This window comes from Ochotona curzoniae, unplaced genomic scaffold (genome assembly GCF_017591425.1).
Source record: "Ochotona curzoniae isolate NIBS_2020 unplaced genomic scaffold, NIBS_Ocur_1.0 scaffold_4683, whole genome shotgun sequence".
In the NCBI taxonomy this organism is placed as follows: Eukaryota; Metazoa; Chordata; class Mammalia; order Lagomorpha; family Ochotonidae; genus Ochotona; species Ochotona curzoniae.
In genome coordinates, this window is record NW_024467121.1 from 2,593,888 (window position 1) to 2,617,977 (window position 24,090).

At 41.7% G+C, this 24,090-nt stretch overlaps 1 protein-coding gene and 1 pseudogene across 1 annotated transcript in view; one reads left to right on the top strand and one right to left on the bottom strand.

The window, feature by feature from the left end:
* The window catches only part of RSU1 (Ras suppressor protein 1), a 190,862-nt gene that overhangs the window by 34,502 nt on the left and 132,270 nt on the right, over positions 1–24,090 (bottom strand). The window lies entirely within an intron of this gene.
* Positions 7,286–7,371, top strand: LOC121148267 (annotated as a pseudogene).

Here is a 24,090-nt window from a genome sequence, read left to right on the forward strand (position 1 = left end):
TTATGAATTTAAAATTGCCATCACTTGTCCTGACATGAAGATATTCTGGGTGAGATAATGCTTTGTTGTGATGGGACAGTCCTGCACACTACGCAGTGCTGAGGACTATCCAGGTCTCTGTGGAAGGCTCTCCCCACAGCAGCTATGGCCATCCGAATACCTCCCAGGCTGCCAAACGCTGCCTGTGGTCTTTACAGATACAAACATATAGACTTTCGAAGAACCAAATTGAATCTGAGAAATGAATCATCTTTATAAACCCATAAAACGTTTATTTGTTCAAAATAAATCCAGGGCCATTTGGGACATAAAAATTCATGGAAAGAAAAACAATGTGCATTTGTCCAACAAAGAACAGCAATGCCTATGGCACCTGCTACCCATCCTCATCTGGGGACAGACCAGAGCCCAACTCCAGGCAAGAGTTGCCATCTCCAGGCAAGCTGTGAGTCCCCCTTGGTTTTTACATTTTCACCCTTTTGTCCTGGAAGAAAGACAATTAAAGGAAAGAAAGATGAGGAGAGTACTAGCTGGGTGAGGCTTGTTCCCTCAGAGAATGTTCAGGAAGGCACTTGGGTCCCACAGTGAAAATGCTACTCATGAAGACACTGAGTCCCAGTCCCTGGAGCTGTTCAAGCAGAAGCCAGACTACTACCAGGACAGGCCGACTGCAGATGCGACACCACAGGGCACAAGCATTGGGCTTGCCAATCTAATGTCCAACTCCCATGATCGAATCCTCAGAATTCCTCTGGAAAAGGTCATGGTAAGCAGGGTGCATTTGTGCTGACCTGGTGGGTCAGGATTTCACAACCCAGGATCCCCAAGGATGACTCATACCAACTGGGCAGCATCTCTTTTCCTCTCTGATCACCACCTGGTACCCAGCTATTTCCAACTGGTTTGCCCCATCCCAGTTGTAATTCTCATTAGTCTGAAAGACAAATTACAGTAGCATGTGATCTCACACTGATGTTCAATCTGTCTTTTCTAACATTCTCTTATTTGTCAGTTGGCTCCAACCAAGTGAACCATGACTCTTCCATCTTTGCCAAAATGCACCTCTCACCAGACAATGCAGGAACAGGGAAACATGGAGCCAGGGAGTAAACAAGGAGGTTTGCAGTGACAGAGATTTAAATCCATTTCAAGACCACATCTAGAGCAAGAGGCAAAGGGGCTATCACTGCTTCCAGGATGGTAGGAAACCCAGAAGATTCTTTGCCTTTGGCAAAATAAAATTCAGGTGAACAGAACACTAGTACAGTTAAGTAGAAGTTACGGAGCAAATATTTCATCACTCTGGAATTCAAAATAATCCTCAGCAATCCAAACACTGGAATGCATCAGCATTTTTTTCCTTTTAAAACATCCAACTGCATCTCTCAGTATTTGAGATAATTAAAATGCAATGGGAGGTGTGCATAGGTATATAACTTTTTATATAAATTTTGAGTGGAATTCTGTATCACCTTACAATGTTTTCTGTAAAGAATAAGTGATTTTTACACATAACTATGTGCTTCACATAAGCCTAATTCTCGTGCCTCTGCACCTTATGTTCTAGATTTTTCTAGATTTTCCTACTGTGTCCAGCATATAAAATGCTACTCGACTCCCACGGGATAAAAATGTGCAATGCTGTGGCTCTCTGCCCATTATCACATGGCAGAATTCCAACAAAACGCAAAGAAATGACATCTGGAAGGGTTTTACAGTTACCTATTTATCTCCTGCTCACAGTTTTTGGCGGTAACTCAGTCCAAGCAAGTTTAGTTTCTTTTTCCTAAGATTTGCTAAGTGTAAGTCAAGACTGATTTTCTTCTACTCCATTGTACCTTCTCTTTACCATAACTTTATTTTCTACTTAACAGAGTAAAATATTTCCCTGCTTACTTTTATAGAACAACCACTTCAGGAAATGGTTTTGAGCCAGCAGTGGCTAAGCAAGCTAATCCTCTGCCTGCAGTGCCAGCATCCTACGTGGGTACCAGTTCTAGTTCAGCTGCTCCACTTCTAATCCAGTTTTCTGCTTATGGCATGGGAAAACAACAGCAGATGGCTTAAATTCTTGGGCCCCTGCATCCATGTGGGATACCTGGAAGAAGCTCTTGGCTCTCAGTTTCAGACTGGTTCATCTCTGGCCACTGTAGCCATCTGGGAATGAACTAGCTGATGGAAAAACTCTCTTTTTCTGTCTCCTCTCTCTTCTAACTCTTTCAAGTTTAATTATTTTTAAGAAAATGGTTTGGCAATTTTTAACCAATTGGAATATTTACTTAGTCTATGACCTAACACTTTTGCTTTTAGGAATCCATCTAGCAGAAACAAAACTACCTCCATAAACAGGATGTTTACAGCAGCTATATTTATAAATCAAACTGGAAACAATATTTTATGTCCAGTGGTAGGTGAGTGGACAAACACATTGTGGTCTATTGCACAGTAGAAAGGTGGTGCCTTCTAAGAATACCCTGGTCAGGTTTTCTTGGTGCAGCAAGGGGAAGAAAATGGAAGGGACCATTCTCACATATTCTCATCAGGACCCTTGTGCTCCTGGACATCCTACCACACATTATCATTGTAATCTCTTTCTGAAAACCACCATTTATACCTGTTATGGTCTGATAGGATTCTGATAGGATTCTGATCTGAACTCAAGCAGTTTGGTCCACAGAGTTTTAAGTTAATGATACCAAAAGAATGGACACCTATTCTAATTATTGTGTTTGTAGGAAGGACTTCTGAGAAGTGATTAGATTGGATTAGACTTTTGGGATGGAGCCAACAATGTAAATCCTGGTGGTTTTATACAAGCTGGGATAGACATGCATGCTCCCCTCACCCGCCCTGTGATGCTCTGTGCTGCTTCACTTCACTAACAGAAATGCCATCACTTGAAGCACAGCCAATGGGGCTTACCCAAACTTGCGCTGTGGAATTTCTAGAACCATGAGTCAAGATGAACCTCTTTCCTTTATAATGTTAGACTGTCACAGGCCCTTCACTATGGTGGTGAAATGCTAATATTTACATATTATCACTTTCTCTTTCCTTCAATCTCTAATAATACTTTCTCGACTATCATTCTTCTCTGCTGACAGCCTTGCTTCTTTCTGCACTGATAAAACTGAACACTTCCAAGCGAACTTCTATCTGGTCCCACACCAGTTTCCCAATCAGCTTTCTCTCCAGTTACTCTGCATGAATTGCCCGGGCCTTTAACCAAGGCTGGCCCATCTACTTGCATTCAAGTTCCCAGGAACCAGATAAGTGGAGCAGCCAGGATTTGAACTGGCACCCATATGGGATGCTGGTGCCATAGACAGCTGCCTAGCCGGCTGTGACAGCATGTTGGTTCAAATCCCTCTCTTCTACATCATTTCCTCCTCTCTACTCTACTACCTATTCACATTCACAACACACTGTAGGGTAGGAGGTTGGCTTAACAATTAATGTGCACCCTGGGTGGGGAGGTGACACCACTATTTTGGGCCACAACACCTCAGGGGATCAGGGTGGAATTCCCTACTTCCAGCTTTGCCCCTGCTCAGCCCGATCCAACCTGGGCCACTGTGGGCATGTGGACAGTGAACAGGTAGACAGTAGCTATTTCTTTGCCTCTCTAATAAAATGAGAGGTTCTCTCCCATGTGAGAGAACCAAGACCACGTTCATTTTACCCACTCATCATCATCCCTACTACTGTTCATTTTTTAAAAAAATATTTAATTTTTATTGGAAAGTCAGGTTTACAGAGAGAAGGAAATACAGAGAGAAAGATCTTCCATTTGCTAATTCACTCTTCAAGTGGCCACAACAGTGGGAAGAGAGCTGAGCAGACCTGAAGCCAGGAGCCAGGAGCCTCTTCTGGGTCTCCCATGTGGATTCAGAGTCCCAATACCTTCGGCAGTACTCAACTGCTTTCCCAGGCCACAAGCAGGGAGCTGATGTGAAGTGGAGGCAGCTGGGACAAGAAGTGATGCCCATATGGGACCCCAGCATGTGCAAGGCGAGGACTTTAGCCACTAGGCTACCACTCTAGGCTCATACTACTGTTCCTAAAAGCACTACTGCTTAACCCAACATCTTTCTCTACCTATTGTCATTTCTTCCTCTTCAGTTGGAGCAACCTGTGTTAAATCCATTCCTGCTAAGTTTTGTCTTAACAAGACCTCTGCATCCTGAACTTCAAAGGTAATCTCCAATCTTATTTTACTGCAATTATCAACAGTAGTTGGTAAAGTTGGTGCCACCTTCCTGGAATGATTATGTACGTGGCTGCGCAGACACCACGCTCTCATGAGTAGCTACTCCTTCGTTTCCTGTGCTAGTCTCTCCTCTTGCTTGTTCCCTGGGGTCCAGGGTTTGGACTTTGTTGCTTCTTTTTATGTTCATGCCCTCAACAACCCCACCAGACTCACGGCTGTCAACCAACATCTATCTACCTCCAGCCAACATCTCAATCCTGCCTCTAGCCTCCTACAGCCACCTGCTGACACAGTGTCTCCACTTGGATGCCTGGAAGCAGCAAATTGCCCCTTCTTCAAATCTTTTCTACTACCCAAACTTCCCCACTTATTAGCATGCTAACCTTATTCTCCAAGTTGGTCAGCTATAAACATTAAGTCACCCCCGATTTCTCTTTCACCCAAATCTAACTCATCTGGCATTTCTGTTGCCCTTACAATTTAAATGAAAACCCTGCATTTTAGGACTCAGCATTTCTACTGGGCTACCATCCTCTCTGCCTGCCAATTACCTCCACATTGTTCTCCCCGCTCCTATTTTTATCGGTTCCAAGAGTGATCCATTCTGAAAGATTGGATGGATCTTGTCACTCTTCTGTCCAAAACATGCCTGTGGCTTTCTGTCCGACTGTGAGCAAAGGCTCGTCTCTCAGCACAGGAGACCTGACACAGTCTGTTCCCTGTCACCTGTTAGAGCTCACCTCTGATGGCGTCCCCAGCTCCCATATCTTCCTTTGCTGGGGAATGTGCAGAGTCCAGGGTCTGAAGCACTGTTCTCCTAAATCACTGCACAGCCTTCAGGTCTCCTGAGCTGTCTTCGATCTTACCAGTAATTTAGCAACTCCCTTCCCCCAAACTTTCCATCCACCCATCTTTGTGTTTACATAGACACATGTTTCTGTTCACTTCCTCTCTGTCCCCCATAGAATGTAAACTTCCTGGGTCCAGTAGCTTTTTTATATACCCTGTAGTATCCAGAGCAAGCAATGGGTATTATCAGTATTGCTGAATGAATAAATAATACTAGAACATTAAATTTTGCATCCAATGGCACATGTTCCTTTGATTCCCCAAAACCAAAGCATTACAGATCAATGACATTATCAATCAACAGCTCACTGAGTCCACCCCCTGAAAACTGTGTCTTCAAGTCAGCACCAGCAGAAACAGCAGCAACAAATAAAACCTTCAATAGGCTCAATCTTAGCTCCACAGAAAACCAAAATACACTCTACTGTATCCAGTTACTTGTTAATTTAGCAAACATGTACAAATACGCTACTGTAAGCATGTACTCAACAGGAAGAGTCAGAAGGTTGGAGCCAGAGGGCAGTTTATGGGACCAGCATGTTGTATATGCAACTGCACAGCAGGAACTTTGCTGTGAACTTGGCTCTTTCTGCCTCCCCCAGGAGCTTATTTCCATTTTCAAAAGCTTAGACGAATCTGACAAAGCTGAAGGAACAAATCCATAATGGGAGTGTGATGAGTTAGACAGCCTAATGCGTCAGTTCCAAGGCAGGCAGAGCAGTTATGAACTTAGTTTTACCATGGCAAGACAAGATTATAATCCCTGTCTTCTGAATGGCTATTGTTCTGTTCATCCCCTGATTGGTTAAATCTAGGTCTGGTTTTCACAAAGGGGCCAATCACAGAGCCCCTTGTGTAGATAAGAGTCAGCACTGGCAAGCTTCTTCAAAAGCATAAGGAGGTTTCTCCTTTTAATATATCTCACTTTGCTAACTGTCCCTGTCTGTGGGGAAATTCTTCCATATTACACAACCAAGGTCACTTGCATCATCCTACAACAATAGGGCTGCAGTTAGAACTGTCAATGAGCATTTAGAAGATAGATTTGGGGCCACTGTGGTGGTTTAACAGGTTAATCCTCCACTTGTTAGCACCTGGTGGCTCAACTTCTGATTCAGCTCCCTGTTTGTGGCCTGGGAAGGCAGCAGAGGAGAGCCCAAGGTCTTGGGCCCAGGCACCCATGTGGGAGACCCGGAAGAGGCTCCTGGCTCCCAAATTTGAATCAACTTGGCCATTTGGGGAATGAACCAATGGATGAAAGATCTCTCTACCTGTCTCTCCTTCTATCTCTGAAAAATCAACCTTTCCAAAATAAATAAATAAGTACAAATTTTTTTAAAATAAGGCAGCTAAAAATAAACCCTTTCTAGATTAGAACTCAGGTTGACTACAGATGAACTGAAACCAGATTTCTACCCTGCCACAGTTTCAGTTACACAAAAACTGACTCTGGGTTGTACATGCATCAAAAGGATCATGCCTAGAACCAAAGCGAAGTACTCCCCTCCCCCGCCCAATGAACCAAATATTATAGTGGTGGAAACAAACAGAAGAGCCAGGGAAGGGATCAATGGATTACAACATCTGTTAAATGGACAGTTCCTCCCACTCAGGCAGTCGTGGTCCTGTATAGATCGCCAATTAGAATGGTCCTTGTTGTTCTGTCCCCTGCCCAACTTCTTTGCCAAACCTATAGAACTTGCTTGAGATCTCCAATCAGGAGAGACAGACAGGGGTTTGATCTGGCTGTCTGCTGGCTGGCCACTCATAGGAAGCTTTTCTTTCCCCAAAAGATGAGAAGGTGTGCACTGGGCAACAAATCGACCTTGCTGGCAATATAATGGCTGTCTTCTGCAATTAGTATTATGGACCCTCAAAAAAGATGATCTTTTTTCCTATACAGAGGATGGTGGGATAGTAAGAATAAAGGGACAGGAAGAACAGTATCCAGAACTCTGTACTCCTAACAATTTAATGAAGCAATAGTTCAGGTTTTCAACTCTATTTGCAAAAAATCAAAGAGAAAAAAATTCAAATTAGTTCTTCTTTAAAATCATATTTTAGAGCTTGTGAATCATATGAACCTACTTTATTTTTTCTACCTGGGTAAGACTGTGTGGTAGATAGAATAGTGTAAACATAGACCTGTTAAAGATATTTTTATAAGCATGCATTTCAAAATAGAGAAAAAAATGAAGTTTAAATACTCTTTCAAAAAGGGTTCTGGTGCTCGCTTCGGCAGCACATATACTGAAATTGGAACAATACAGAGAAGATTAGCATGGCCCCTGCGCAAGGATGACACGCAAAAAGGGTTCTGTGGGGCCTGGCACGATGGCGCAGTGGTTAAGGTCCTTGCCTTGCACACCCCGGGATCCCATATGGGTGCCGGTTCTAATCCCGGCAGCTCCACTTCCCTTCCAGCTCCCTGCCTGTGGCCCGGGAAAGCAATTGAGGATGGCCCAAAGCCTTGGGGCCCTGCACCCACATGGGAGACCCGGAGGAGGCTCCTGGCTTTGGATCAGCATACTATCAGCCGTTGTGGCCGCCTGGGGAGTGAATCATTGGATAGAAGATCTTCCTCTCTGTCTCTCTCCTTTCTGTATATCCGCCTTTCCAATAAAAAATAAAATAAATCTTTAAAAGAAAAAAAGGGTTCTGTGGCCAATTAAACATGGGAAATGCTGCAAGCTGAATTCCACCCCCGACACTCATGCTGTACGGAGAGAAAACAGCCTCACCAAGGTTTCACAAGTTCACTGGAGCCACTTTTCTTCTTTGTGTCTATTAATCTTGCATCTATGTAGATCATCCCTGTCTAAACAGTCTCAAAGATCTCTTTGTGGCCTCCAAAGATTTAGCAGAAGTGAACCCCAGTGGGCCTATGATTTAAAATCAAATCTTTGCCAAAGCAACAAGTACGAACTAGCACAGCACCTTCTATAAAGCAGTCAATCACAATGTTTCTACGCTTCGAAGCGAGGCCAGGGGCCCAAGCTGTTCTCACACAGAAGTTCTTTGAGGGGTTTGCTTTGAATGCGATGAGACTCTGCTTTGCCCCAAATGGTAATGGATACCCAGAGGCTAGCACACATGGAGGCTTTGCACACCCTAAGCTAAAGTATGACACACATGCCATTAAAATAAACACAGCTCAATCTAGTCCAGATGACAGCTTCTGACAAGCACCGAGGCCTGGCGGGATAGGAGGGAGAAAGGGGAAAGAAGGGGCAGCAAATGCAAGAGGAGTCTGTCATCCGGCATTAACTCCAACACCTTACAGTCTTCACAACCTAAAAGAATGCACGTACACTTCACTGGATAATTCATGCTTATTAAATATGTGTGAAATTATTATAATTCATCTTCTCTCCTCTTTTGTAAATGACTTTGTGAGACCCAAACTTCGCATCCACAGAAATAACAAAATGCAGTGCAAAATGAGCTCATTATTATAAGTATCCTTGAATGTAAAATGATGCTGGACAGTCCTTCAGTTGTGAATCTGAAGGACTTCATTCCTGTTGATGAGTGGTAGTATATGGTGTAAATTACTTCTGCAAGATTACAGAAATGGAACTTCTGAGCCCATTATATATAAATTATTAAGTTATAAAACACCAATGCTAATAAACTATGGCTACAATAAGAAGTGTGATTAAAATCACATGTGATTCTGACCTATTAAACAATAATGATTTAATCCATAAAGCAGTAAGCAGCTCATCCAGAAACCATAATTAAAATATGCTTCACCACTAATTGTCTTACTAACCCTTAAATTTCCTTGCAAGTATTATCACATGATGGTAAAACAGCAGTGCTTATCATAAGTCTTCTAGTACTAGTAACTAGAAAATATTTATCATAAAAAACTTTTTAATCTTTATTCTAGTTCAACTTTATTGATTAGTAATAAATTTGTAGCCAGCAAAAGATTTTGGCAAAATTAATGTTTTTAAAAGCAGAAAAAAAAAATTCAGGACAGAAATTGTGGGGACTAACAATGTTTCCCACATTTCTGCCAACACACTAACTAATACAGCAAAAAAGATCCTTGATATGTCATTTACTGACTGATGAGTGCACAGAGCTGAGACTCAAGCACGAAATTTTATTGCCGAAGACATTTTCATCTGCAGCCAAATCACCAGGGAAACACTTTGTCAAACAACTTCATTCTGCATGGAGACTCAGTGACAATATTGGCATCCTAAGAGTTCGTTCGGGTTTTTCCTATTGCATTTACCTGCCTGGGCCTGGAAATATTTACAGCAACACTGCAATTCATGTGGACACTCAGTTTAGCACCTAGAAACAACCTAGCCAGATCATGTTTTATTTCACCAGTGAGTTTAAAATAAGTGCTCCAAAGCTGTATGCTTTTAATATAAACGAGACAATATATTTTAGCAAAGTCTAAGATCAGCTCCCCATTTCATGTTAATGGGAACTGATCCAGCACGGGTTGCAAAGGTATGGACCAGAGTTTCTTTACAAACACCCAGGCTTTCTGCCTGAGTTGAAGGAGAAGGTTGGGGCATCAGGAGCGACAGAGAGGAAAAGGGAATAGGAGAAAGAGGTGGGAGGAACAGAGAAGGGCAGAATGCAGAATGCACTGAACGTTGGTTTTAGGAATGCTGAATTACACTTTTCCCTGTATTTACCTTGCTAGCAGTGGCAATACAACTCCTACATACAACCCTTCACATTTCACTGTTCCTTCTATGTAAACAACAGTTAAGGCCAAATTCTCTCTCTAAATAACTCTGTTAACCTCCTCATGACTCTTCTGGTCTAAGCTAACACTGTCTCTGACCCAACCCCAGCAATTGTCCAGCAAGAGGTCTTTTCATTTCATTCCATTCCACACACACAATATTTGATCTTTTCAAAATGCAAATCTGGCCCTCCTCACTTAAGACTACAGAAAAGTCCTTCATATTGGCTACTAGGCCTGCAGTAAGATGGCCTTTACCTAATACCCAATCTCTTTACCATAAACATGGTCAATTTGTCACAAGGACTTCACACCCTGCAGCCAAAGGGTCTAGGTATATGTGTCTTTCTCCACTGCCAACACTTCCCAGGTTTGCTCCTAGATGCTGTCACTGTCCCATTTCTTCATCTGGTTAGCTCCTGTCTCTTTCAGAGTTTCATCTGGCTGTTAGGTCCACTGCCACAAGCTTTCATTTATCAAACTTACCAGTGTCTTTACTATGGATGCACTCACAGGATTATCTGTATTGGGGATGTCTTCCTGCTGCACTGAAGTCTCACATGGATACAGAAAATACCTTAGGTACCAGATGTTCTTTTCAAGCAAGTGCTCAATTGGCGCTGTTGCCTAGATGAATGGAGTTGAGCATCAGGTACTTTCACAGCATTAACGTCAGGCAAGAAGACTTAGCATCCTTCCTGTCAGTGCCACCATGAAAGTTTGACTCTAAAGAGAAGCATCAATAGGGCCATCTTCTACCAACTTAAAAAGTTTATTTCTCTAAGCATGTTTGGGAACACACACACACACACACACATCCCAGAGAGCCATGCCTGTATGTGCTATTGGTTGCTGTAAATGATTATACCAAGGCCTTAGGGCAGTCCACCAGTGTATCATGCTCTGAAATTCTTAGGCCTAATTCCCATCATAACCATCAGACCCTCATTTCTGGAGTGTGGCTGCTCTCCTCAGGTCTGAATAATTCTTTTTCTTAGTTTTTATTTTTCATGATACAGTTCTAAGGGCTTAGGGATTTCCCTTCCACCTGTCCCACTTTCTTTCACCCCGCTCTTTCTCCCTCTATTATTACAATAGTATGGTGCTTCCACAACAGTCACAAGTTCATCATTCTTTTAGTGTGTCCTGACATTGTAGGCATAGACAATAAAGTCCAGCATTCTATTATCAAGATATATTTAACAGTCTCAGTGGGAATCCATCTTTTACTCAGGAGTAGAGATGGATACTGTATTGCATTTTCACTTCTTGGTATGTGAGTCTCCCTTATACAGTTCCTCTAGACACTTATCTGTATATGTATTAATCTTGTATTCTGTCTGAAAATTACCTTATATTAGAGAGAACATAAGATATTTGTCCTTTGAGGACTGGGATGTTTTGCTGAGCATAATGGTCTCTAGCTTGGACCGTTTTGTTGTAAATGGTCGAATGATCCTTAAACTAATGCTACAGCTCATAGGAGGTATTCCCTCATGTCTACACCTATCAGCAACAGACTGACAACCTATTCGGGAAAAAGAGTGGGGAAGTTCAGCGTTTTGATAGGCAGGTGAGCTCTGAGCAGAGTGAAAGATCAGAAACCTGGGCCATGTGATACAGGAGGCAGCAGGGTCCACATCCTGGTCATCTGGTCTCTAGCTAACTAACTGCTCTGCATGTGACAAGTGCCCTCTGTGACAGCCTTCCATGCTCACAATCAAAATACAGCCAAGTCTTGGAAAGCTGGTATTACTGGCTTACAAAAAAAAAAACGCTCCACTCTTGAATTTTCTTGGATATGGAAACAGACATGGCATTGATAAGAGGTGACAATCTAATCTCAGTCTAATTTTCTTGAGTTTCATTGTCATCTAATGTTATTACCTGGTGATTGAGAAGAATACTGGTATTCACTGTCTCTTAATAAAGCTGCTAAAGAGCAGTGAGATGCAGCAAGGCAGGTGAGTGGGGGTGCTAGGGTTGAGAGGAACAAGGGGCATGGCATCCAGGGATGCTGGAGGAAAAGAAATGTGCTGCTCTGGAAGATGCACACAAGGTGCCTTGACTGTAACTGCACCAGAGGCGGCCTTGCACACTGGACTCCGCCTTGGCGGCCGTGGACACTGAACTCCGGCTTGGCGGCCTTGCACACTGGACTCCGCCTTGGCGGCCGTGGACACTGGACTCCGCCTTGGCGGCCTTGCACACTGGACTCCGCCTTGGCGGCCGTGGACACTGGACTCCGGCTTGGCGGCCGTGGACACTGAACTCCGGCTTGGCGGCCGTGGACACTGGACTCCGGCTTGCAGCAGCAATCTGTTATCAGCAGTAGAGCGTAGTCCCTACTAAGCTTTTCCATTAGAGATTTTCATAGACCGCTGCATGCTGAGAAGAGACACTTCACTTCATCTCAAATTTTCCTGCCATTAATTATGTCCAGAATGGCACATTTTCATATGGTAGCTACATATTATTCTTGGCTTAGGAGGACTATCAATGTTATGTAAAATTAGAGCATTACTTTGGAAATCCAGTTTATAACATTCTCAACTAGTTACAAATACATTCCCTAAAAGAAGCCTGAATAAAAGTAATTACTTAAAAGCACCAAACTTATTCCTATTCCCAGCAGAGTAATTACTACAAAGAACAAACTCTTGTATATTAAATTTGCATATAATTTTTGGTCAGTCTCTTGATTTCCCACATTTATGCTTTCCTGTACATTTCCAAAGTCGCATTTACTGGAGTATAAATTACACATGGTAACATTTCACGCTTATTCTTTAATTAGCCCAAACTAAAATAATTGATCAATGTTAATCACTAAAATATGACTTCTCAGAGGTGAAAAGGTAAAGTCTCACTTGATAACTGCTTATTTACTCAGGAGACAAGAAAAAAAGGTGATCAATATCTTCATCAGAAAAGGATTTACAAAGCAGCCTGGCTGAGCGGAGCCGCTATCTTGAAAGACAGTTATGAATCTGTACAGAACTGCTTTATTTAGCAATCAGGATCTGGCAGGAGAAGTCAGTCCAGTAATGCCCAGCCATGAGGATTGTACAGATTTGTCTGGACAATGTCAGGCACATCAATGATGATTTATAGAAAAGGATAGCAGATGTGATCCGTTACTGAGAAGGCAAATGCCATTACTGCCTTAAAAATGAGGCCCAGTAGCCCCGCGTGTGCACACGTACACCTAAAAAAGATGGCTCTGGATTTCTAGAGACTTGAAAAAGTAAAAATTATTTTCAGTATGTAAATCATACTCATACATTAAAGAATTTGTAGGTTAGCTGAGTACTTTGTGGACAAAAGCTTCATTCATTATAATAAATGCACTGCTTAAAGTATGTTACATGAATTATATATTATATAAAATATTAAGCTGAATATATGCTGATCTCTTTGTTAAGACACTGTGCCTTTTTCCAAGAGTTAAATCACAAACAACTTCCATGTCATTTATTTATTATTTACTTTCACTTAGGAAATACAAAGTTGCCTAGCAAGAATTGTCTAATCTTCCCCTTGCAAGTGCCAAGATCCCATACAGGCACGGCTCATTTCCTAGCTGCTCCACTTCCCATCAGTTCCCCGCTTATGGCCTGAAAAAAAAGTAGAGGATGGTCCAAGTTCTGGGGACCCTGCCCCTGCCTGGGGTCCCAGAAGCTCCTGGCTTCTGGCTTTGGATCAGCTCAGCTGCAGCCATTGCAGCCTTCTGGAGAGTGAACAACTGGATGGAAGATCTTTGTTTCCATCTTTCCTTCTCTTTATGAATCTGTCTTTCCAATATAAATAAATAAAACTCTCTTTTTTTAAGGAGAAATACAAAATGATTAATGTGCATAATGGTCCACAGTTATGTATCCTGATATCATTCCCATTAAGTAACCCTGGGACATTTAGTTAAATTTTCTGCACCTCAGTTTTTATATTTGTGTAAGAGATCCCTAAAGCAGGTGCCTCAAAGTGTTGATAAGGTTGCATCAGAAAGCACAACTCCTAGGGCTTTGCCTGACACCAAGCAAGCCCCAAATAACCATAAGCTGGGTATTATGATGATAATTATAATCAGCAACTCAACTACCACTGTATACCCAAGTGGCGATAACTTTCTCTTGTGCGGAGAGTGCATGTTTGCAAAATGAGTCATCACCCCAGCAAAAAACTGTTCCCTGCTGGGCTAATGGTCCTTTAGATCTGTTCCTCACAGAGGAGCCACAGGCACTGAGCCAGTGATGACTAGACAGGTGACTGGTGTTCACACCACGTGTCGGACCTCGGGGGACTGTGGGCTCTCCTGGCCTTTCCTTCCCAGGAATCACATCACAGATTTTTATGCAGGACAGAAGAGGAACATGAGATTTCAGAAAGAGTTCAAAGCACCTCTCAGGGTCTTTTAGATAAAAGTGGCTACTGCAAGATGGGGACCAGGTTCTGTGAGTGCCCAAGACTGTAGCATTAACTGCCATGCCTAGGGCAACTTTGTGTTTTTGCAAGTTAAATGTGCTGGCAGAAAGAAGAAATGGGATATTTATGGAGACCAGTATAGTAATATTGGTAGTAGGAGGAGCCAAGGATAAAGCCGTTCTCAATAGTATTAATAAAACTGAGTTTCATAGGCAAAAATATGCAGTATGATAGGTTAAAGCTACATTTCAGAAAATACCAGTAAAAAGGATGGAGCTTTAATTACTTCGTGGCATTTCTGGAAGAGCCTATTTTTTCCAAAACGGCAGCCCAGACCACTTGGCATTCCTAATCTAATTTCATCTGAAAGACAATAAAACCAAAGAAGCTATGAGTCAACACGTGATGGCCCTGCTCTCTTTGCATCCCTCCGCGTATATCGGGGTGTGGGGGGCAGGCGGGCAGAGAGGAGAAATGATGCTGGAATGGTTGCAGAGGTATCAAGATACAGATCCACTTCTCCTGGGGCCATCAAAGCTACAACCTAGAGGAAAATAATTTTATATGGCTTTCTAAAGCATCATGTCAGAGTTGCAAATTTAGTCAACATAAATAAGGATTTAGGCTAGCCAAGGCTGTCAGAAGTCACTTCGCCTGCACATCTTTTAAAGACTATCGTGGAGAGTGCAAAAGACACGAGTGCCCGAGGTGAGATTTAGTATGTGAGGTAGCTTCATTTGCATGCTTCACAGAAGCTGATCATTTCCTCCAAAACCATCATAAAGATACCAGGAGAAAAAAGTGAAAAGCAATAATAATAAAAACTTGAACACTCAAACATTTTATCATAGGCAAACAATATAACTTTTTAAAAAGAAAATTCTTTCTTGGATAAAAAAGACACGGAGAGTCACTGAAGATAGCTTCAGAGAGATTATAGATTATTTTTTGTCTAAAAAATTATTTTTATTGGGGGGAGGGGCAGAGCTGTGGCATAACAAGCTAATCCTCTTGCTGCAGTGTCGGGATCCCATCTGGGTGATAGTTCGAGCCCTGGGTTCTTCACTTCTGATTCAATTTCCCACTTATGACCTTGGAAATCAACAGGAAACGGCTCAAGTCCATGAGTCTCGGGATCCTTGAGGAAGACCCAGAGGAGGCTTCCTGACTCCTGGTTTGGGTTTAGCTAAACTCTGGCCACTGTGGCCCTTTGGGGGATGAATCAGAGGACAGAAAATCTCTCTCTCTCTCTCTCTCTCTCTTTCTCTGTTTATCCTTCTCTTTGTAATTACCTTTCAACTAAAAGTAAATCCTTTAAGAAAAAAAAATTTTCAGACTTAAACTTGAAGGACTTCTTGTAAGTGTTCAAAAGCAGAAACCACAACCACAACAGAAGCAACAGCAAGAAAAGTAGTTTCTGGACCAAAGGGGTACAGCTCTCAGTCACTTACATTATGATTGCTGCTCTATTTCACCTGCTGTTTAAAAACCTGATCCGCAGTTTGGTTTAATCAGAGAAAGACATGAGATCAGGAATGCTATGTTAAACCACAGCCTGGGGTACATGCTGTGGCACAGTGGGTTTGGCACCCTACATAGGCAGTGGCTCAAATCTCAGCTTCTCTGTTTCTGATCTGACTTCCTGCTAGTTCACCTAGGAAGGCAGCAGGTAACAGCCCACTACCTGGGCTCCTGCTGCCAATGTGGGAGGCCCGGATGGAATTTCAGGCTTCTAGATTAGTCTGTTTCAGTTCTGACCATTGAAGCAATTTGGGGTGTGGTCCAGCATATAGAAGAGCTCTCTATTGCACATACACACAAATATATATATATATATATACACACACAAATATATATATACTTAAAGGGCAGAATATATATATGTATGTATGTGTACACTATATGTATACACACATATATGGAGACATGTATACATATGTCTGCAAGTACATGTATATATGTATACACACGTAAACTACCTTTTTTTAAAAAAGAAAAAAAAAAACACCCTGTGGTCTAAAATCCTCCTGTCACAAATCAAGGCTCCTACCAGGTCCCTATGTCTGGAGCCCTGTCTTTTCCTCTTACATCCTCTTCTAGGTTGGGTGGCTGGAATATAACTGTTTACAGACCAACCATGACTTCCCTTCTGACTCTTCTTTCCCTGATCAAATCCATTTCTCCAGCAGAAGCAAACCCATTCATCCTTTGTCTCTCCCTGCTCTCTGCACATACATCATCACAGCTTCCCTAAATACCTTATTACATTTGTTCTCTTCTTCCCACCTGGATGCCCTGGAGGCAGGGTAAAGCTCCTTCCAGGTTCCAGGGTTACTATACATGTGGCACATGTGAATAACAACGTATTTAGAGTAGTAGTCCCGAAGACACGAAGACACGCTAGGAGGGTAGATTAGTTTGTAAGGCATTGTAACAAGCCATTCACACATGATACATGAGTAAGAACATGAAAAAGATCACAGCCTTTAGGGAAATTCAAGTCTACACCATAATAATAATCCCATATGCAGTAAAATGGTTACGATCAGAAACGTCAGACCCTAACATGTTTTGGTCAGGATACTGGAACTGTTGGACACTGCTGATGGGAATACAAAATAGTAACAGGAGCTCTGTAAGACAATCTGGCAAGTTCTCAAAAAGTTATGCAACAAGTTATTGCATGAGAAATGTTACTCCTGGACCCACTCAAGAAAACTTTTATGCAAATCATAGCAGCATTATTCATAACAGGCAGAAAGGAAGAAACTATCCAACAACTATCAATTCACGAAAAGAGACACAGAATAAGATAAAATTATATAAAGGTATAACGTTTGACCACAAAAGGAATGAAACACTACTATATATTCAACAACACGGCTGGAGCACTGAATACATGAAATTAAATGCAAGAGGCCTGTCACACAGGACAACATACTGTGTGACACCATCTGTGTGCAATGTGCAGTGCACACAGGAAGAGAAAGTTTTTTAGTGGCTGGCAGAGGAAAGGGATTGGAATGATGTTAACAGTCATAGGATTCTCTTTAGGGGTAACAAAAATTTCTCTGCAATTGACTGTGGTGATAGACACTAACTCTGGACTGTATGAGAAGCTACAAAGTTAACCACTGTGAATGGGCAAATTGTATTTCAACAAAACTTTGCAAAACTGAAGCCATGACTTCATGTGCTATGTAATGTCTGACTAATCTTGGCACACAGCAGGAATGCGGACAGCCACTAAACTGCGTTCAACTTCCCAGAAAGTCTCTTGGAATCATGCACCCTCAGCTCCTCTTCTTTCAGTTACACACGCACTGATGATTCTGGTGAAATTAAGGCCATTTAAAGACAGTTACATCAGTCAGGGTTGGGGAATGTGAATTCTCTGGTGCGAATAGCTGACTCTGGACACACAGTTCATGCTTTTCTCCTTCACATTGCCTGTGACCTTGTGTCAAAGTGTGAGGAGTCAGACAGGACAACAGGCAGTCAGAGTCTCTAGTTCCTGGTGAAGTTGCTTTGTAACATATAAAACCTTGCTTCTCCCCACTGCACACCCTTTCAAGAGCAGGTTCTCCCTGGCCTCTCCCACTGGCCCCTTGAGGGAGAGCAAGAGACAGGATGAACACATCAATTCCTATCTCTTGGAGTGGTTGCCATGACAAGAATAAGGACATAGCCTAAAGCAACCCCCATCTCAGAGTAAATGTTATTTCAGTTAATCAGGATGGGAGGAGGAAGCCACCAGACACATCTTCATGATGTCCATTCTGTCCAGAACAAAGTGCGGGACATTGCTGTCCGAAGCAAATAAGATCCTCCCCCCTCCTTTTCTTCTCTCTCTCTCCCCTTTGTCCCCCTCCCACAGATGGTGCATGAAAGACACCACATCCACCATTTCCTCGGGTCTTCTCCTCTCTTGGAGCCCTCTCCGGTCCCTTCCGCAGGAGCTCTCTTTCCTAAATAAATCTTGCTTGCATACTACATTTGTCCACATGAAAATTCTTTGGTGTGAGACAAGAAAGGAGGTTGCTGTCATCTTTTGAGTTGAATCCCCTACTACAAAAGCTCATCCCAAACGTCCACACTATAGACATGGGCATAGCAGCTGAAACCTAACATCAGCCAACTTGATCAATCCTTTGAGGAAGCAGAAAGGGACAATGGTGATGGAGGGAGGCAAGTGGGTTGGTAAAATTATTTTTTTTTCAAAAATTAAATGGGAAATTCATATTTTTGCTCTTATCCTTAAAACATTGCTTGCCAGCGAATTAAATGTACCTGGAATATATTCAGAAGAATTAGAACAAATAGTTTCTGCAGTTCATACTTTACTACTGAAAACAAAAATACTGTTTGTTTTTTAATTGCTAGCTTTGCTTAACCTAACTAAAATACAAGTCACAGTGGACTGAAAATGTTAATAATTAGCACAAGTCCCAATACATTAAAGCATAAGTTATGGCAGATGACTTTAAGATTTCATTTATTTAACAGAAAGACTTATGTCATATATTAATTTTCTTCTTTCTACTAGATCTCTTATAAAATGATTCTGTTTTGAGAGTTTTAAATAGTATGGAAAACCCATTTAAATATTCCTTTAAAAACAAAACCATGGGAATTTATGAACTGGCTTAATCAAAGATTGAAATGATCTCATCTTTATTTTTAATTTGTTTTTTTGAGCCATAATGGAGCTTTAACTTAAAAAGGTTTTTTTCACTGCCATTTATTCCCAAGTAATGCAAACACTGAACCAAAAACAAAGATTAGAAAGTGGTCCTTCTGAAACACAAAGACACAGATTCAGCATGTATAAAAACCAAGAATTAAATTTGTCTCCTTCTCTGAGATATGCATCTTACTTCCTCTGGATCCAAACAGCTGGGATAACTTATTTATCCAAGGCAATTAATACAATTAAAAAGAAAAAGCACATTCAAAGGGGGGAGAATCTTATCAGGGCTTTAAAGAAATATTGTACCTAAAAGACACAGTTTTGCAAATCCTAAAAGGTACTTAAAATCGCAGTTACTAAAAAAAGAATACAAAAAAAGTTAACTTTTCTAGATGGAAGGTGCACTAAGAAAGGAAAAAAAATAAACTCGAATGCTTTATTACTACTATCTCACAAATCAGGAGAGGGATAACGCCAAAGAGCAGAATTGTCATCTGCCATCTGCCCGATTACACTCTTCACAGCCAAGTGATTTTTTTTCTCTAGCAAGTAGACAAAGCAGAACTGAATTCTTTGCGGTAAAGAACAGCTACTTTGTCAATCATGAATGTGTGATTAATGTCCCAGTTTCACTGGAAGCACTCCTTTAATGTTGTCTGAAATATTAATTTTCGACACATAAGGGGATTTACATATGGAAAATTATAAACCCATTCATGCTCAGTGATAAAGTAAATTCTCAATTTATTGCCATCAAAAAATAGGACTTAATACTGTACTAAGACATTTGTTTAAGAAAGTAAAACAAAACATATCTTGCCATTTACATCTGTTCAAATTCCATTCCCTCCAAAGAAAGGTTTAGCTTGAGTCATTCATCACTTACAGATGTGGATACAGTGTGCTCCATAAAATTACACATATGTAATTATCCTATTAATTTTACTAATAATTAATTTACTCTTTCCCTCAGGCTCATTCTAAAACAATAGAATAACTGTATTACAAAATGGAAACATGCATGCATATGCAATCCGTAAAAGCAGGGGCCAGCCCCTCAGTTCCCTCTGGTTATTTTTAAAATGCCTTGTAATTGCAAGCACGTGAAAAGGCTGGCAAGGGAATAAGCAGGCTGCTGCGGTCTCACGGACCCCTTTCTGGTTACAATACAAGTTTAAATGAAGACTTTACAGCAGCAAAGCCAAGCGTACCTTACCACTGCTTTTCCTCCTACTAAAAACAGTGCTCACCTATTAATAATGTTTATCACACATACTTGTAGTGAGTCCTCCATTGATGGCCACTGTTATTGATAAGGACGATGATAAGGTATCTTACAAGTAAGCAAAGCAAAGACACAGGATGGTAAAGCCATGGGTGTAAATGAACAACATGGAAGTCAACATTACCCAGGAGTGCTGAATAACTTTATATTTTTAACCTCCAAAGAGAAGCAGAGAGTTTATCATATATATTTCATTCATGTTTCCAATATTTATAGCCAATACATGCAATTTATGAACAAAATGTGGATTATGGAATTTATTAGATTTGATTTAGTTGGATCATTTTTATTAGATAAATTAATTTTTTATTGTCACATATCCAAGACGATCTTCTGCACATGAATTTTTACTATGGGATAGCTTAAAAATTTAAAGACTAGATGCATCCAAGGTTTTACTACCGAGCCATCATGTTTCTTGTTATGTATTTATAAAACTTATTTTTCAAGTTGATGTCAAACAAGGCATACATGATTGGATCAATGGTCTGAAGTAACTTTTTTATTCTTTTCTTTCTGGGTTGGAAGCTATTCCGTATTTAATGATGAAACTTATTCATTCACTTATTTTGCCAACTGTCCATCCAGAATGCAACAAAGAAGGAGCCAGTTCAAATTTACATTATTTGAAGGAAAAATGCCAAATGCTCATCCTTCAGGATTACGTTTTTTACCTTCCCTTAGCATAAGCATATAAATTCCCAGTGTCACTGCTGCCGAGTTCCCCTGCTATTTTTATTTTCTCCTGACAGAATATTCAAAGCTGACAAATGTTGTAGAACAGACATAGTTATTAAAAGCTTCAATTTACAGCAGATAGTGACAGTTTGCTTTTGCTGCTCCTAAAGCAAAATCGAAGAGGTGTAAATACACAGGCAAAGGTGGGACCGGCACACGTGAGGTGCTTGGGGACACAGTTCCAAGAAGTAAAACTCACTGGGAACACTACTCTAAAAGTACTGTTTTAGGATTGATTCATGGAGCATTGTACAGTGATGGCTGAAAACTCTCAATAATAGTGTAGATGCTTAACTTATGGCTATTTACAGAAGCCTGCACAAAATAGCACATCATTGATTTAAAATACAAGATATCATTTTGAGCTATCAAGACTCATATATTTATCAGGAGGAAAACAAATAAAACAAACAAACAAGATATTTATTTCCACTTCAAAGAAATGCCTGCTTGGCTGTCAAGCTGAGTTTTCTAAGCTAGCAATAAGGCAGACTTTTATTAGATTTTAGGAGATTTCTAGGAGAATGCACTTATGCATATGAAAACTATGCGAATTCTGGGTGTTGGCAGGCGTCAGATACTGCAGGATACATTTCACTGGTGATACTAAAACATGTCTTAGATAGGATCCTAAACACCTAAGAATGATCTCTTCGGGCAGACCCAGTGATGCTAAGCTCCAGCTGGAAACTGCAAGAGTGACGTCAAAAGAAAAAAGAGGAATGATGAAAATTCATTCAGAAGACAAGCAAACTGTCTTCCATTCAAAAAAAAAATATATATATATATATATAGTACTGGTAATAGAGGGCTAATTCAGAAAGTCTGTTCTGAAGCTATAGGCATCACTAACATGAAGAGATGATCTGTCTGCCCCAAGGCAAGGGAATCAGGTAAGAATCTGGAGAAAGGAGCCATTCACAGGCAAACTTACCAAGCTGTGATGACAGGATTGTGGTGCATGTTGGCTGGAGTGTTTTAGCCTCACAGAGACAGACACACAGTCTGTGGCTGTAATGTAAACTACAATTCAACTACAGAAAGTTTATTTTTATGCATCAGATGCAAAGTTAACAATTTTCTTTTAAAAACATTTGTTGATTTTCATCTACTTGAAAGGTAGAGCAATGGAGAGGATGAACAAGAGAGCGAGAGCAGGGATTGTCCATCTGCTGGTTCACATCCCTGAGGACCCACAGAAGCCAGGGCAGAGGCAGGCTCAAGCCGGGAACACAAAACTCCATCCGGTTCTCATGTGGGTGGCAGGGACTCAGGTCGTCACCGGCTGTCTGCCAGAACGCATCAGAGGAAGCTGGACCAGAAGTGGAGCAGCTAGGACTTGGAGCAGCAATCTCATAGGGCTGTGGCCTTCACAAGCTGTAGCCCACCCTGCCTGCTGCGCTATTGGGGCCACAGCCACTGCATAATTGCACAGGATTGTTTCTTAACGAAAAAAAAAAAAAGTAAAAGAGAGAGGTAAAATATCTAGAGAAGAAAAATAACAGAAGACAAACCATGGTTCGAATTATTGTTACAAAAAAAAAAAAGAAGAAGATAAAATTTAAAAAAAGCAACAAAAAAATCCAAACCAAAAAAAAAAAAACAAAACAAAAACAAAACCCTACCTTTGCAAAAGCTCAAATAGTTCTCTTGGGGGCAAGTGAAGAAGGAAAGAAGTGGGCCTCGTATTTGTTGACTCTGACACATCATCCACTAATAAGCAAGCCTTGGTGTTCACAGTAAAAGCTATTAACAGTTTCCCCATTTGAAAGCTGATGAAAGAACACAGCAGTCCAACGATGCACCTAAAGATACACGACTTAACAGAAAGCGAGGAGACAAACAGCTTTCCACGACTCCTACACAATTCTCGCAAACAATACTCCATGTGTACCTTGTGTAACACATAAAATAAGAAGGCCTGTAAGCTTCACACTGCGGTAAACGGGCCTTCCCTCTTCACCCCTACACAGGCCACTGAGCACAGATGTACAGAAATATGCAGTCGTGTAGTATGTGAATTCAAATTTTTTTCTTTCTTTTTTTCAAAGATTTATTTATTTTTATTGGAAAGTCAGATATACATAGAGGAGGAGAGACAGAAAGGAAGATCTTCCGTCTGATGATTCACTCCCCAAGTGGCTGCAATGGCTGGAGCTGAGCTAATCCGAAGCCAGGAGCCTCTACTGGGTCTCCCACACGCAGTGCAGGGTCCCAAGGCTTTGGGCCATCCTTCACTGTTTTCCCAGGCCACAAGCAGGGAGCTGGACGGGAAGCAGGGCCGCCGGAATTAGAATCAGTGCCCATATGGGATCCTGGCATGTTCAAGGTGAAGACCTTAACCACTATGCTATCATGCCGAATCCAGGAAGTTTTTTCTTAGGTATTCATTCATTCTTTGATATTTGGCTCTGAAAATAACTTGGGGCCTAAAAAGCTGGACTAGTTAGGTCCTACAGGCTGAAGTTAGTTTTGGTTGGTTTCGGAGAGTTGGAGATAGATTTGCTGATCAGACTATATTGCCTGTGAATTAATAACCAGGAGCTGCATTTTGAAAATCATAAAAACTGTGGAGAGAAAGATTGTTGCCAGCCGCATCCATATGCACTGGCCACATGCCATACCCAAAATGGCGCCGGCCGGAGAAGCCACACCTTGGTGCCTGGTGGAGAGTCACATAGCTTTCGTAGTACTGCACAGGCACCCAGCGCACGTGCAGTGAACCATGGCATGACCGACTCATGGCCGGCACGTGAACACTGGGGACTGGCAAATTCGGTCGCCCAGGACCCTGCGTGATCATGACACTAACCTATCATCGGCAAGGGCGGAGCCGGTCAGCACATAAGAGCAGGCAGCCTGCTGGGGTCGGGGCCCTTTCCTCTTCCTCATCTTGGTGTGCACAATAAAGACTACCGCAGAAGACCTCTTATTGCGGGACAATAGGAGTCGTGGGCGCGACAAAAGATGGTACTTAAAAATGAATTTTACAGGCCCAGCGTGGTGGCCTAGTGGCTAAAGTCCTCGCCTTGAACGCACCAGGATCCCATATGAGCACCAGTTGTAATCCTGGCGGCCCCACTTCCCATCCAGCTCCTTGCTTGTGGCCTGAGAAAGCACTTGAGGATGGCCCAAAGCCTTGTGACCCATGTTGGAGACCCGGAAGTGCTCCTGGC